Source organism: Zootermopsis nevadensis, unplaced genomic scaffold (assembly GCF_977971745.1).
Source record: "Zootermopsis nevadensis isolate Lab colony 2312 unplaced genomic scaffold, Znev_1.0 Znev_ptg000011l, whole genome shotgun sequence".
Classification (NCBI taxonomy): Eukaryota; Metazoa; Arthropoda; class Insecta; order Blattodea; family Termopsidae; genus Zootermopsis; species Zootermopsis nevadensis.
Genome location: NW_028259143.1, coordinates 4,587,771 through 4,604,149, shown reverse-complemented (window position 1 = coordinate 4,604,149; position 16,379 = coordinate 4,587,771). Strand labels below are relative to the sequence as shown.

The window sequence follows — 16,379 nt, the reverse complement described above, 5'->3', positions numbered from 1 at the left end:
TACGAACTATAATCGAAATTTATGGCGTATGAAAATTTTGCGGAGAGAAACGAACCATTACGTCAGAAGATGTGCTGTTATGCGATTCATCATTATCCAGCGCTCTCACAGGACAGAAAACCACTGCCTTTTGTCGGGATGTGTTACGAAACGAGAAGGCACATCTGCATAACAAATGAACGAAATCAATACTATGCATCGCATTTTCTTTTATAAAGTAAACAAATACATTTCACTGTACTTTTTATCTGTTGGAACAGCACTCAGTGTTCTTACTGCATTCGGGAAACAAATTCCATTCGTCCAGAGAGAATACCGAGCCAGAGATATATAATATATTAGACTTGTGTATGTAATAACTGAACACAACACGAAATTGAAGTGCAAAGAAAACTTTTCTGTTTTCTTGTGACTAAATCAAGTTTACGGTGTAGCTGAACTAGTTCAGTGAAAGTAAGTACAAAGCTATATACAGCGGTTTGTGGTTTGTTTGAGTAACATAAATTCTGGATCAAAAGCCTTTAGCATAGCTAATTAACAGTAGATGAAGCCGGTTAATCCGGACTGTAGTTTCAGTCTCGCTTCGAAAGGGGTACTTATTGCAGATGGATAAGCAACGGTTCTAATTGAACTTCCAGAAAATTTTATTGTCGTCTGTGTAGTCGACAGAGTTTCTAGTCTGAGGACCTAACGGCTGGTGAGTCATAGCCGCAGACACCAAATCTCCACAATTTGAAAGCAGTTGTGGGGCCGGCAGGAGTTTGAGAACTTAAACTGGGCTTCGCAGTGGCTAGTGTGGATTTCCCTGAAGCAGACTCCAGGCCTCCAAATCCTATTAATGTGAGACATTTGCATCCGTGGGCAACAGTTTTCCATATCCTGATGTAGACTATAAACACCCGTAATTACATCAGGCTGTCCTGTACATTTTGCATTTAAAATATTTTCAATACTACATATGAAGGCAATTCAAATTTATTCCTATTGTTTTAAGCACCACGCTATCAAGAATTATGAGGGAGTGCACGTAAAGCCCAACGTATCCATGATCTCTGCACTAGATAAAGCAAAGTCGTTAGCTTCACGATCCGGCCGCTTTATCCCCGAGTAAAGAGTTCCGGTGCCCGGTTTATGTGACCACTGATGGGATCCATATTATTTCTGCAGTTAATTCCCTTTCTTACTGAACGAGTGCAGCAGTAACGGACAGCGAATGCCAGTGGTCGTCTTCAGTGCGTCCTCACAAATGCTGACCACCTCCTTTCGAATCCCTGCAATCTCATTGTCCATGTTCGTCTTCCCACATAATTCTACGCTCCTAACTTGTGGAGATGAATAATCGTTAAGTAAATTATATTTTAAAGGCGTGTGTTTAATTAAGCACAAGAACAATTTTATTAAACCTTCGTGTTTTCAGAACAGTAGGAGCCCCGGTTGAGTTTCGAACCTTGAAACTCTAGAACTGTATATCTACCCCTTGACCTCTGATTTAACTTCCTCTATAATGTTTCTATCCAGCCTAATATTAAACACAGATATACGTGATATAAATCACAATTCCTATCACGTGAGAACGTGCTATGTTTTATCGCATCAAACGCTTTTTGCAGTGCAAAATATTCACTTCAAAGAACCTCCTCTGTTGCTTGAATGCTGTTCGTACCACTTGTAGGACTGCTTTTAGCATAAGATGGTGTCTCTATTGTTTTCAAGTTTATGAAAGACTGCTTTGACAGTAGCTATCCGCTAACCATTCAGATGCAGGCGTCTCGACTCTCCGCGGTAGAGACGTGTCCAATCCCATGCTTTTGTATCATCTAGACATTCTTGTGTATATATACAAGTCATTTCTACGGCAACGCGCGTAATCTCGACGAAATTCTATAAGTATGACAATGCTCTCATACCAGGACGTGGACAAACAATAGACAGACTTGCCTCTCTCCTCTCACTGACCCTCACGTTGATCAGTTTCAAAATCGTCGTGCTTAATAAGAAACGGAAACTACAAACTGAATTTTATTATAGGAAAGTAACAGGGCAGAATACGAGCTCAGATCAATAAAACTGTTTGTAATAAATGTGTTTTAGAATCGTCGATGATCAGTTATCATCTATCGATTCCGTAGCGAATGTAGTTATTTTAAAAAAGTTCCATATTCACAAGAAATGTCACGTTCTGACGGCGATGAGGGTGTGGATTTTGGTCTTCTGGGTTGTAACACTCTGTAGGTTTGTAGGCAGACATCATCGTTTCAAAGATGGAGACGGCATGTTCCTCCGAACCGTTGGTATCTACCTACAAGACACAGTGAGGTATTCATTGAGTTGATCGACGTATCCCATCAGTTACACACAGAATAAATTTGTTGTCTGCCAAGAAATGTGATGATTTTTTGTGTAAAACTAACACACTCCGTGGAACAGAGTCCTTGAAAAGCTGATATTCGCTCAGCTCGTCAGCCATTTGTCTTTTATGTAACCTTATGTGGGGTCCGCAGTGACCGCGCGGTCTGAGGCGTGGACCTTGTGCCGCTTGGTCACTGGGACCGCGGGTTCGAATCCCACTCATGCCATGGATGTTTTTCTGTGTTGTGCTGTCCTGTGTACAGGTAGAGGCCTTGCGACGGGCCGATCCCTCGTCCAAGGAGTCTTACCGAATGTCTATAGATCGAGCCAACCAAAAGTTGGGACCCGCAGTGCTCAGGCACTTGAAGAACGGGTCGTTCCCAGTGTCCCAGTAACCTTATGTTCGTTCAGTTGTTCACAAATTCGGCCGAAGCATGAATCTAACAGCTTACCTCCACAAAGAGCTTAAGAATAAGTCGAGCTTAACCTCCACTCTCCCATACTGCTTTATGGTGAGCTGCTTACGCATAAGCAAAAGGTATTTCGTTCATGTATAAACCTAAGTTTTCTGATTACAATAATGCTGCCGTTTTAGCTTTTGTGAACGAAACGTGATTTAGTCAAAATATCTGTGAACTTAAATTCGAGCGAAGACAACTGACAGCTAGACAAACCATGTCCCGTGCTGCACTCCAGACTCTAATTACTGCACTCATACGTAATGACCTAATGACCTGAGCTCTACTTGCACAACTTCCAAGACCAAGGGAGGGCACCCCTGTCCTTTGTCTATTTTTGGATGGGTGCGGTTCTAATTAGCATGAATGAGGCCGTTACAATATGAACTGTGACGGGAAGGGATGGGAAGGGAACGTTAAAGTGCTCTAATGTGTCTTTGGCTTTTCAGGCTTCCACGTCTCTGCCTGTCTTTCTGTCCCGTGTTACATCTGTGGCCACATTTGCTTATAAATGTGGACACAGACTCCTGTCTGCCACCCAACACTAATCTGAGATAATCAAGTTATCGAGCGTCAAGTTAATTGTGATGGGTTACGCAGACTTAATTAATGAAATTCCAACAGGCAACTAAGTCCTGAATTATCATTCGGGGACCTCGCGTGTAAAATGTGGTTCTGCAGGACTTGCAACTGGGCCGAATATATTCTGTGCATTTGTCGTTTAATATGGGATTATCAAATAAAAATTTTAGCCACTTGGAGAAATAAATATGAAGACACAGTCACGGTACTGTTATTTAGCGAAGAATACGTAAATCCCCCCCCCCGCCCGTCATTGCAAATGTGGCATTTCTATAAAACTGGGTACATGTTGACAAGGAGAAACTCTGGAAAAGAATACGAGTTACGCATGAATACGCCCGGCGCCTTGTCTATGATAGTTTAAACCAATTATTCACAGCAAAGTAACAAATGGAGCACGTATTAAGATTGGGTTGTGATTTCAGTTTATAAGTTTGGGATGAATTATAGCCGCCTGTTGTCTAAATGATATTTTTACAGTCGTCTCAATAGCTATATTGTAAATACGACAATATAAATCTTTGCAAGCTTAAGCCAAGTTTCCTGCATGTTATCGTAAATTGCGATCAGTAAAATTCAGAACGCTGCACTCTCTTTGACTGCAACTGGAATATATATTTTTATTAATGTTTTCGAATAATATTCATAAGGTGGTTGTAGGTAATTTCATTCATAAGCATTTACTAACACGGAGACATGTTCAAAACAAACTTAATTTTCTGGCCAAGAAAACCTTATGACTTGGGAATATTCACACAAATACTAAGCGAAGGCAGTATTCTATGAAGACAAACTTCCCAAAATGTTTACGCTAATTTAATTACACTGAAGCACACGAATATAACAGGAGCGTGTTTTGCTCTGGGCTGATTCCCATAATTCCCACAGGAATTCTATTAATTTTTGGATCAGATTGTATGCGCCGGGACAGGTTTGAAATTTGAAATCTCGTCAGTTGCAGGTGTTCGCCAGGCGGTCGATATGGCAGTTTTAAAGACAATAAGTGGTGAATCGGAGTACGAGCATGGGGGAAAGTGTGTGTGAGTGGGGGGGGGGGGGGGGGTAGGTCTGCAGGGTTGTTCGCAGTTGATTGCAAGTGACCACACAATCTACTGGATGTCGCCAGCCTTGTCACCTCGAGAGGGAGGATACGTCCACAGCACCTCCCCGGCAGCCAAACACGGATGTCAAAACTGTGCCCCAAAATTAGAACACAAGGTGTCTCCCTCTCTCTCACTCTCAAAAGATCAGCAATTGAGTGTGAGTGATGGGTCGGTTTGCACTTTATTTAGCGATGTATCAACCGAAAGTTCATTACCCTATTAACAAAACCTGCAAAATTAACCCTATTCTGAGTTATTTTATTATCATTAGACCCCTACGTCTGTCTCCCAATAGATTTATTCTCTTTCGATTCGAGCTTTGTGCACCATTTTTCATGGGTTGTTTATATCAGAAACACTAAATACTTCACACGGTAAAAATATCTGTGTCGACTGAAAAGTCTTTCAAATTCAACTTCACAACATTTAAATGCATTAAACTTTTTGTATAATGTTACTATAATAATATATTAAGCGTAATAATTTGTAGTTACACCAGAATAAAAAGTTTCATTTATAATCGATTTCTAAATCAATATAATAATTGAATAAAAATTTACTTGGATATTATCCATCGTCTAGTAATAAAACGTAAAAACGACGTTTCGGAGATGAGACTCTATCTCCGTCTTCAGGTTCCTATCTCCGGAGATAGGGATTAGCTCTATCTAGTGGGCCCAACTGAGTAGGAACCTGAAGACGGAGATAGAGTCTCATCTCCGAAACGTCGTTTTTACGTTTTATTACTAGACGATGGATAATATCCAAGTAAATTTTTATTCAATTGACTCTTCACCATCGTCAAGAAGTTTTAGATTTGATATACAATATAATAATTATCGAATTAGGAGTGAAGTCGATTTAACAAAGCTAGTTAACGCCTGGGACATTTCGCTGTAACAATAAAGAATGGTAAGTGTATTACTGAAGAGGATCGAACCTGTACGTTTCAGATGCGACGAGACTTGTAACAGTGAGCTCGTTTCCAAGACAAATGCGTCATTTTATTTTCGTGCAATTTGTTCGTTACCCTTGGGATACGAATTCCATCAATCTGGCGTTTGACACCCCTAGCTACATAGAACCGAACGGGGCGTCGTTAATCACGCAGTATCGGACCCCTGCTTTGTCACTCGCCTTTAAGCCAGCGAGCGGAAACCGAATGACACGTACGAACCACGTACATGGGAACTTTCCACCAAATGCAGCAGAAATCTGCACTATAGTCCACAACCCGTTAAGATGAAAGTAAGATGTCGGCAGTAACCCACACTGTAGGGGAAATAGAGGCAGATGAAGAGTCCTCTGACAACCAGCTGACCTATACAGAGAAAATCAGACATCAATTCTATTATCGCCTGGTATACGATAATCAAATGCAGATCGAATATCGAACACCACAAAATCACTACGTACGTACATTTTTAACGCGAATTTAAACGTGTCCTGTTGCATACAATTCCCTAACCGCAAAAGAATATACACATGTATATTCTCGTTCGAAAGAGATATTCCACTCGACTGTATCTGTCTTTAGATAAACCGTATGTTTAATTTGTAACGGTATTATAAACGTTCGTAAAATCCACAGGGCATAGGTGGACAAGGTATTCAGTGAACGAAATGAAGTTGTTTAATTGTTCGTGAATTTTATGTGCAGTGATGGCAATAAGTTTTATTAAGTATATATTAAATCTTGTCCGTCTAATCACAATAAATTCTTATTAAATATTAAAATATTGTAATAATTAACATTTAAAATATTAAATGATGTTCTTTATCGAAATATTCGATTTACATTAGACCATCATTTTTTATGTTTCACGACATGTTTCAGTTCCTAAAAGAACCATCCTCAGGTGTATATAATTATATAAAGCTTCAAAACGATAAATAATTCAAATACAATTTTCATACATTATGCTATCGTTTGATATCTGGTAAAAATCTAATAAAAATGCACGCTAGCATAATGTATGAAAATTGTATTTGAATTATTTATCGTTTTGAAGCTTTATATAATTATATACACCTGAGGATGGTTCTTTTAGGAACTGAAACATGTCGTGAAACATGAAAAATGATGGTCTAATGTAAATCGAATATTTCGATAAAGAACATAATTTAATATTTTAAATATTTTAAATGTTAATTATTGTAATATTTTAATATTTAATAAGAATTATTGTGATTAGACGGACAAGATTTAATATATACTTATTATATCACAATATGACGCAACTTTACCATCTTAAGTTTTATTAAGTTTAGTAACAGTCCATTAAAACTAAAAAATTAATAACTACAACGTTAACTTGAAGGATAAATACTAATCTTGTTGTAATTTAAATTACAAATCGTGAATTGATTTTCCTGACAGGGTGTACTCGGAGCGTTACAAAGGAAGCCAGTAATTTTCATCCCACTTTTCACACTTCATGTTCGTAATTTCTGCCCTTGCATGTTATGAGTAATTACATTCGTTTATTATCGCGAGTTTGAGGTTATAGGAATCTCGCCCATTAGCCCGAAAGCGGTCAAAGGTGAATTTGCAGCGTTTTCCCTAATGATCCAGTCCATTTAATGGAGTGTAGAAAAGTTTAGTACGAACAGAAGCCACGGTTTATGTCTGCAGGCCTCAGGAAGTTAGTAGGGAAGATTAAAGGCGAAGTTATATGTTAAAAATCTTCCCCAGGCTCTGCTAGCCAATGGCCTGAGCCTTAGGTATCGGAAGTATGCAAAATAATGAGGTGTTCGAAATGTATAGTTTACTCTTACAAAGAGTATTATTCATAAACACATATTATTAAAGCATGTGTAATGGGTTTTGACACCAGGAGTTTGGAATAAAATAACTTCTTTCCTTGTCACAGACCATGAAGCACACTCAGCCTCAATTGGTATCGACGTATCTATCAAGTAACAAAATTAAGAATTCGTGGAGCTACGAGTTTCAAATGATTATCAGATTAAACATTTATTCTTTCTTTTAAAAATCCGTAACTATTTTACCTTTGCAATAGAGAAGTTGGGAAGGGACTGAATTCTTAAATATTATCTAAAGATCTGAGAAAATTCCCCTCTTTGCGTGGAATTTAAAGGTTAATTGTCGTGTTCAGAATAACGTGATACTGGTCCACATTCTAAGCCACATAGATCCGTTTTAGTATTATTGTCCCAACTACACCCACGTCTCTTCCTTTAGGTTTCAAACAACACAAAATCGATAAATCATTACGTTAAAACACTCTTACACTTTCCACAATGTGGATGCTACTCGCGTTTCAGTGAAATGCACTCGTATCCAGGGTTGGAAATCATTCTCTACACATTCAGGCACACTTACTGGTCAGATTTCACCGATGGGCTAACCCAATTTGAGGTCGGGTGTGGTGTAGTCTGTGGATGTTTGGAAATAGGGATCTGATAAATACAGCATCAGGGAATCCTTGGTGACGAGTTTGCATGATACTGCCCCGAAAGTGTCGGAATGTCGATGAATTTATCACCGGTTTGACTTATATACAATCCTGTTTACTTCTACAAATGTTTTAAACACGCATCTGGATTTAATTGCAACGTAAATAGGGAACTGAACGCAAAGGAGCTGATTCTGAAAAGAGGATTCTAGCCACTAAGTTAACCATGTAGGTTCTATGTTGCAGAAGGCAACAGAGGCTTAGGTAAAGGATCTGCAATCTGTTGCTTTGCTCACGTCAAAGTATGCACACAAATTACTTCATGCTTGTTATGTTCAGGATATAGAACAAAAGAAATATTAAATTTTGCTTCACTAAAACTGTAGACACCGAAACAACGCATTCTTTGATGTGGAGTCTTTAAATGAAATACAGTAAAATTAAGCAACTTATGTGTGATGCAGTAAAGGCTTCCCGTTTTAAGCTCGAGGTTCAATTACCAAACACCCAGGTTAACAATGAATGGTCTTAAGTTTATTTATTATTATTTATTTAGTGTTCTGTCTGACGACAGGACCATATGAACAAGATCCTTCAATCCTTTTCTCGGACTGGGACCTGTTCATATACGTTCTTGGCAGATGATCCAGAAGTGGTTTGCCATTGCCTTCTTCTGTGTGTGAATGGAGTAATTGTTGGGATGCCACGGAGAAACCGGGGAAGCCCCCGAAGGAAAACTCCGTGTTGCCTAGACCACGGCCTTGCCCAACACAAGTTATAAATTCGGGCACCGCCGGGAACCGAACCCGAGACCCCCAGGATTACAAGGCCAGCGTTCTAACCGCTAGACCACCTCATCTTATTATTATTTAGTGTTCTGTCTGACGACAGGTCCATATGAACAGGATCCTTCCATCCTTTTCTCGGACTGGGACCTGTTCATATACGTTCTTGGCAGATGATCCAGAAGTGGTTTGCCATTGCCTTCTTCTGTGTGTGAATGGATGCCACGGATAAACCGGGGAAGCCCCCTGAAGAAAACTCCGTGTTGCCTAGACCACGCCTTGCCCAACACAAGTTATAAAGTCGGGCACCGCCGGGAATCCAACCCGAGACCCCAGGATTACAAGGCCAGCGTTCTAACCGCTGGACCACCTCATCTTATTATTATTTAGTGTTCTGTCTGACGACAGGTCCATATGAACAGGATCCTTCCATCCTTTTCTCGGACTGGGACCTGTTCATATACGTTCTTGGCAGATGATCCAGAAGTGGTTTGCCATTGCCTTCTTCTGTGTGTGAATGGAGTAATTGTTGGGATACCACGGAGAAACCGGAGAAGCCCCCGGAGGAAAACTCCGTGTTACCTAGACCACGGCCTTGTCCAACACAAGTTATAAATTCGGGCACCGCCGGGAATCGAACCCGAGACCCCAGGATTACAAGGCCAGCGTTCTAACCAGGTTAACAATGAATGGTCTTAAGTTTATCCGAGGGTTTCTCAAGTCATTCATCTCTCGCGGCAATACGTACCAGTCCGCCTCTGACTGCATTAGGGACTACATGGGCGTGTGTCCGCCCTTGCTCATCTAATTTATCACATCCGAGTTTGCAGCAGAATTGGACGTGAGAAGCTGTCAGAATTTGTCATCGCAGAACGAACAAAGTTATAGTTAAGGGATGGTTACGAGAAGCCCTAATGCCCTGATGCTAAAAGAGGGGAGGGGCATCAAGCCTGGATACAGACAACGAAATGTGATTAGCGAGTAACCGGGAACAGGCAACAGAGTTCAGCACCCATAGACAGAGACAGAACGGCAGACGGTCTGATTCAGCTGCATCTCGGACACGGCAATACCTTTACAAGTGACGTCGGTCAATTTGTTCACAAAGACGACCTTCGTATCTTGGTTATCTACAGAGTGTACACAGAACAAACCACATTTACGAATAAATAATAAATCAGTTTTCGTTTAATAACTAACTATCTAACTAACTAACTAGATGGCTTACCGAACCCGAAGGTTCATCACCGAATTAACCAAAGCCCTCCACCGGACCCTGTCCTGGGCCAACAAAATCCAGTCTCCTTCAACTCCTATCTCCCACAGATCCCGCCTGAGATTATCCTCCCATCTACGTCTAGGTCTCCCCAGCGGTCTCTTCCCCTCAGGCTTCCCAACCAATACCGCGTGTACACCTCTTGTCCCATACTTTAGAAAATTCACAGTCACCATTACCAAATAAATATACCCCGAAAATGATGGCTACTGGTCCACTACGTCTGTACATTTGTAATCAGACGTGACCCCTCCATCCACAGTTTATAATACTGTGTTAACCGATTAATCGTGAAGGTACTGTAAAGATATTTTTTCTAAGGACAGTCTTGGAAAGTAATTATAAATTTCGTGAACATTTTCAGGGAAATACTTATTCATTCAAGTGTTTCCTAACTTTTGTGCTATTCCGTATGGTAGGAATGTGACAAAATGTTTGAAAACAGCATTACTGGGTGGATTTTTGCTGAATTTCGTACTGCAACATGGCTCGGGAATACATGACGGTACGAGGCACTTCCCTGCCTTCTCATCCGGAAGGAGCAGGCCTACAGAACAACAGGCATGATGCTATTGTCGTCCGTACAATTCGTAATATTCTCTTAGAGGCTAGATGTACTACTTCCTTTCCTTTCTGCCTCCGTATCTCTTCTAAAGAAGAATACGGATAATGGGTAATAATTACGACCATTAGGATCAATTCTGTAGCGGATTACCTTTTTAAGAAGGTGAATGAACGACATTGTTAGAAATGAATACACGGTATTTTGGTCATAGGAAGTAGTATTATAGCTACTACCCTTCCTACCAGACTTACTATATTCTGAGCATATGAAGATAAGCCTGGCAGATAATTTTACACGCGTGTTAGTAACAAACAGGGTAACATACTTATTAGGCTTGTAATTAGGGGAATAACAAGCTGGGAGGAGAAGCTCCTCTCGGTTTGCATTGCCCAGCAATGTGAATTGTTTCGTCTCTGTCCATGGAAACAATCAAGGTTTCAACGCTTTGTCTTTGCGTCCAACTAGATAGAGTTCTATCCTAACAGTGTTATTCAAATTAACCTCTCACTTCTCTACTAACTACAGCATGAACATGCTTCATCAAAGTCTGAAGCAGAATCCTGTATTTCTTCAGGGGAAACCTAATCTCACATCTTCGTTCATCGACATTGCTTCCTAAAACTGGCAAGAAGAACCTTAGAACCAGCTGAGAGATCAAACAGAACCAAACTCCGATAACGACACTGAATCAAACATTCTTCAGCACGGAAAACAAATTTCCGAGTTAAGAAAAAGGACATGCTGAAGAAACGGTTGATGGTAGATTAATTGAAGCCGTCGTGTGGGGCTACCTGACTGCAAGGCAATGTCTTCGTCTAGTGTGCAGTCAGGGAGGAGAGTGAGACAGACCTGGTTTGCAATTTAAAGCAATTTTCGTGGCGTTTTAGTACAAGAATCTGGAGTAAAAACAAGACTCAATCGACCTCATTGTCAAAACAGAGTTACTCAGAAAACTGAGCTATGAGTTTACTGAAGAATAAGTTCACAGAGATTATAATGTATTGAGAAGCTAATAGTCGGTCAGATAATAAAATATATTAATCTTTTATTAAACCCAAATATTTACTATGGTATTTACTAGAACCCGCTAGTAGACCCAACCCATTCTACATCCTAAATATTTATTTGAGATGTATTGTTCGTGTCGTAAGTGGTCTGCGTACTTTAGGTTTTATGAATAAATTTTGGATACATTTTCATCTCTCTCATAAAATTTACACCTTTACTGAGAGAGAAACTAGCTCGTGGTATAGCATAAGCAAAATGTATCGTGCCATTTGACTTTACCTGTACTGCATGAGTTCCTCTGGTGACATGGTGTCAAACGACTTGTTTGTTGCTCCATCGAGATGATAAATTCGCAGGCGATCAAGTAATTCTAGAGCTGAAGGTACGGCCATTCCATCTCTGCAATGTTCCTAGAAACAAAGAAAGATATTTGTGGCCTCGTACTAAAACCCTACAGCATACAAAGCCCTTAAATCAGCTGGATTGATATTTTAAAAGGGGTAATTTTAATACATTTCAAAAATAATATACTATATTCTCGCCAAAGAACAAACGTAAATACAAATACATTTGGAAACATTTATGATTGAACTTGGTCCGTTACATTAAGAGAATAATATAAACAGAATTTGCTGTGGAGAATATTTGAACCTATGAGAGATTAAGTTACACAAGAGGGCGTATAAAATTGCATGAGGAGCTCCGAAACGTTTACCGTTCATAAATTATTATTGGGATAACAAATCAAAGACGACTAGACTGACAGGATATGTGTAGCGCGCATAGGGGAGTCGATAATACGTACACAATTTTATTTGGTAAGTCTGGAGAGAAAAGACCACTCGGAAGATCTGGGCATACATGGAATTGTATTAAAAAAAGAGGTTAAGGAGATGAGGTGAGACGGTTTGGACTGGATTCATCTGGCTCAGGACCAGTGTCAGTGTCTGGTGAATATGGTAATGATATTTTGGGTCCATAAAAGACGTGGAATTTATCGACGATCTCAGTGAGGACTGTGGCCAATATAATCAACTATTTAGTAATTTTTGTCAGTACTAGCATATACGAGGAATGTCATAATTTGAATTTAATGAAATATAACACGAAATATTTACCAAATGGCATGACCATCTGTACTACCTGGCAACAGTTCACTTGTAATAGAAACGAAGTGGCTGGCTATTGTTATTTCATAATGAAAATTATCATAATAAAATAACTCTATTAGCATAACATATAATCTTGTGCTGGATATGGCGCAATTGGTATTTCGGCAGGAGAAAGGTAATAAATCAGAAATAATCTGAATTTGTGTAGTATTAATATTTACTCACTCATACAGAACATACAAGTTGTGGACAAACACGTACGAGTCTGACATAAGTCCTTTTTTAATACAACCTAAAATGAAACGAAAGAAATTTCATATTTCGTAAGTTTATATTTAATTGATGGAAGAATTTATATTAAAATATCGTAAAAATGTTTTCTACTTTAGTATTAACAAACTGCCATTGCATTCTCTCGAGCAGACTTCGTACACTTCACTTGAAGCAGCTTTCGTAACGATAAAAAAACCTCGACGTTCTCTGGGATACTAAATTGTTATAAAGTTATTAAAATCAAGTTGGAGGTAGGCTCCTTGCCATTTGCTCCTCACCCTTGCGAGAGTGTTTCATGTGTACTTTAAGCAGACTTAATAAAACACTATTTGTTAGCAAATTGGATTTCATCAAGAGTGCAAATGAACTGTAAATTCTGTAAAAAAAAAAACAGTTTCATTTTATACAACTTTAACAATAGCTTACCGTTTCACCGAATTCGTTTAATACGTTCCTATAACAGCAATAAAAAATAAACTGTTTCTGTCGACGTCTCTCGTATTGCAGCACACCTTTCGCCGACGTTGACAGCGGTGAGTCTGCTGTCTTTAACTAGGCCCATTTGTCTCAATTCATGCACGTAACTCTGACAAACTGTCGCTCGTTTGGCATTATGGGTAATCACGTGACTAGAGTTGAGAGGGGACACTAAACAGACAAAACCCGGGGTGAATAGATTGAAGTTCGATCGTATGAGGGCATAACCTCTCCAGTAACCTACGAAGAGTGAGCCTTCGGATGAATTAAACTTTACATCGGAAGTAAAAAAAGTTAGGAGTTCGAGTATTTAATTTCATCCCTTATCGCCTTTCTTCCTTCTGTTCATTGCCTTGTGTGTATTATTCCTTTCTCGCTTATTGATCTCTCATCTTTTCCAAGTCAGAGGAACAATAACAAATATGAAATGCATAATTCTCAACGTTTCCGTAAAGCATGCTACTATGTCAATTGATAGCGCCAATCGTTTACAACAGTCTTTTCCAAATTGCAAATTGTAAGTGAACTATGAGTGAAGATTCCACTTCAACCACTACTTCAAGGAAAAGTTTCTTTTCTTGTGCTAAACCCCACGCTATGTCTTCACCTGGCCGTCCCTTTGCCGCCACGCGGCTGTCGAATTCAGAGTGACTGAGCGGGAACTATTGTAAGGTCGACGTTAGTACAGCCTGGTAACTCAGCTTAACATAACGTTGCTACCGCTTCCTTGCTGGAGAAGGGAGAGTTGAAAGAACATGAATTTGGTTAAAATGTTGATATCTGAAGATGATTTCGTGATTTCTAATACACAATTTCTGACAGGATGTTACCCAGGACACCACATATCACAAGAAGACAATCTAAATACTCGTAGATCATGTTACGTAAGATTTGAGGTTTTCACAGCGATGAGTATGAAGATTTCTGTCTTCTGGGTTGTTGCGCCGTGTAATATGGTAGATGGTTACCAACGTTTCGGAGGTCATACTGCCTCCGTCATCAGGGCGATGAGTATGAAGATTTCTGTCTTCTGGGTTGTTGCGCTGTGTAATATGGTAGATGGTTACCAACGTTTCGGAGGTCATACTGCCTCCGTCATCAGGGCGATGAGTATGAAGATTTCTGTCTTCTGGGTTGTTGCGCTGTGTAGTCTGGTCGATGTTTACCAACGTTTCAGAGGTTATACTGCCTCCGTCATCAGGGTGATGAAGATTTCTGTCTTCTGGGTTGTTGCGCTGTGTAGTCTGGTCGATGTTAACCAACGTTTCAGAGGTCATACTGCCTCCGTCATCAGAGTATGAAGATTTCTGTCTTCTGGGTTGTTGGGCTGTGTAGTCTGGTCGATGTTAACCAACGTTTCAGAGGTCCTACTGCCTCCGTCATCAGGGCGATGAGTATGAAGATTTCTGTCTTCTGGGTTGTTGCGCTGTGTAGTCTGGTCGATGTTTACCAACGTTTCAGAGGTCCTACTGCCTCCGTCATCAGGGCGATGAGTATGAAGATTTCTGTCTTCTGGGTTGTTGCGCTGTGTAATATGGTAGATGGTTACCAACGTTTCGGAGGTCATACTGCCTCCGTCATCAGGGGGATGAGTATGAAGATTTCTGTCTTCTGGGTTGTTGCGCTGTGTAGTCTGGTCGATGTTTACCAACGTTTCAGAGGTTATACTGCCTCCGTCATCAGGGTGATGAAGATTTCTGTCTTCTGGGTTGTTGCGCTGTGTAGTCTGGTCGATGTTAACCAACGTTTCAGAGGTCATACTGCCTCCGTCATCAGAGTATGAAGATTTCTGTCTTCTGGGTTGTTGGGCTGTGTAGTCTGGTCGATGTTAACCAACGTTTCAGAGGTCATACTGCCTCCGTCATCAGAGTATGAAGTGTTCTGGCTTCTGGGTTGTTGCGCCGTGTAGTCTGGTCGATGCTAACCAACGTTTCAGAGGTCATACTGCCTCCGTCCGATGAATTCATCACCCTGATGACGGAGGCTGTATGACCTCTGAAACGTTGGTTAGTATCGACCAGACTACACGGCGCAACAACCCAGAAGCCAGAAATCTTCAAATCATGTTACCTTAAACAAAAGCAGAACTCGTATATATCTCAAAACCGATAGACCATTTTGTCTTGCACACAACCAGAATATAAAGGAACTATAAAACGTTCCATTAAACCGGTACGGTAGAAAGCATCACGAAAAACCACAAATCTGTCCGGAAGGCAGATAAATGAACGCTGCAGCAAAAGTATGATTGTATGTGGGGACTCGGCTAACTGAGCAGTTTGTATGCTGCAGAACAAGCCGTTCGGGGGACAGCCCTCTGAGGGTGTTGAGAATTATGTCTTCGAAATCAATACGTGGGCGGTGAAGATGTCGGCGCCTTTTAATTCCGAACATCGCCAACTTTTACGTGTGAAACAAAACTATATCACGGCGAGTGTCATGTGAGAAAAAAAAACTTCTACGCCTTTCAAAAAGAGAAGTTCACAAGAAATACGACAGAAAGGAACGGTGGAGGGTGAGGCGAAAGTTAACCTCTGCCAAATTCTTTGAATCTTTCAATTTATGTGTCCAGCGTGGTCAAATACGTGAGTGGTAACTGAAGAAACGAAATATAAGATCGCCCACAGCTCCAGGAATATTTTTTCAGAGTTTCAAACAACTTCTGAATATCTTTTTCCAATTCTTTTTTTAAACAAAACCCCTAGAGGAAAAGGAATTGAAGGATGGATGGATTCTTGGATGAATGTGTTCCCATTAATGCGAGCTGTTCTCATCTTTTGTGTATGTTTCATACTCCAGGGGAAAGATCATACTTCACAAATTACACAAGTTGTTCAAATAAAAGGGAAATAATACTTGTTCTTATAAGAAACAATAGTTTCGAGTAGAATTTGTTTCGTTTCTTCGGTCGAGATGCCTGTAAAATATGTACGTCATGTGACGAGAGAGGACTTCCGATATTATTGAAAGAC

General features: G+C 40.2%; 1 protein-coding gene and 1 long non-coding RNA gene across 3 annotated transcripts in view; one reads left to right on the top strand and one right to left on the bottom strand.

The window, feature by feature from the left end:
* The window catches only part of LOC147874034 (uncharacterized), a 335,478-nt gene that overhangs the window by 106,038 nt on the left and 213,061 nt on the right, over positions 1-16,379 (top strand). The gene's annotated exons all lie outside the window — the stretch shown is intronic.
* LOC110836523 (uncharacterized) overlaps positions 1-16,379 on the bottom strand; it is a 240,206-nt gene that overhangs the window by 41,173 nt on the left and 182,654 nt on the right. Inside the window, exons 1-2 of one of the 2 annotated variants that reach the window (XM_022077784.2) lie at positions 13,357-13,499; positions 11,825-11,955 (exon numbers count right to left, since the gene is read on the bottom strand). The gene's annotated coding sequence lies outside the window, so the exon portion shown is untranslated. Of the gene's footprint in view, positions 1-11,824; positions 11,956-13,356; positions 13,500-16,379 lie in introns of those variants that run through there. The other variant, XM_087347127.1, reaches the window with a different exon arrangement.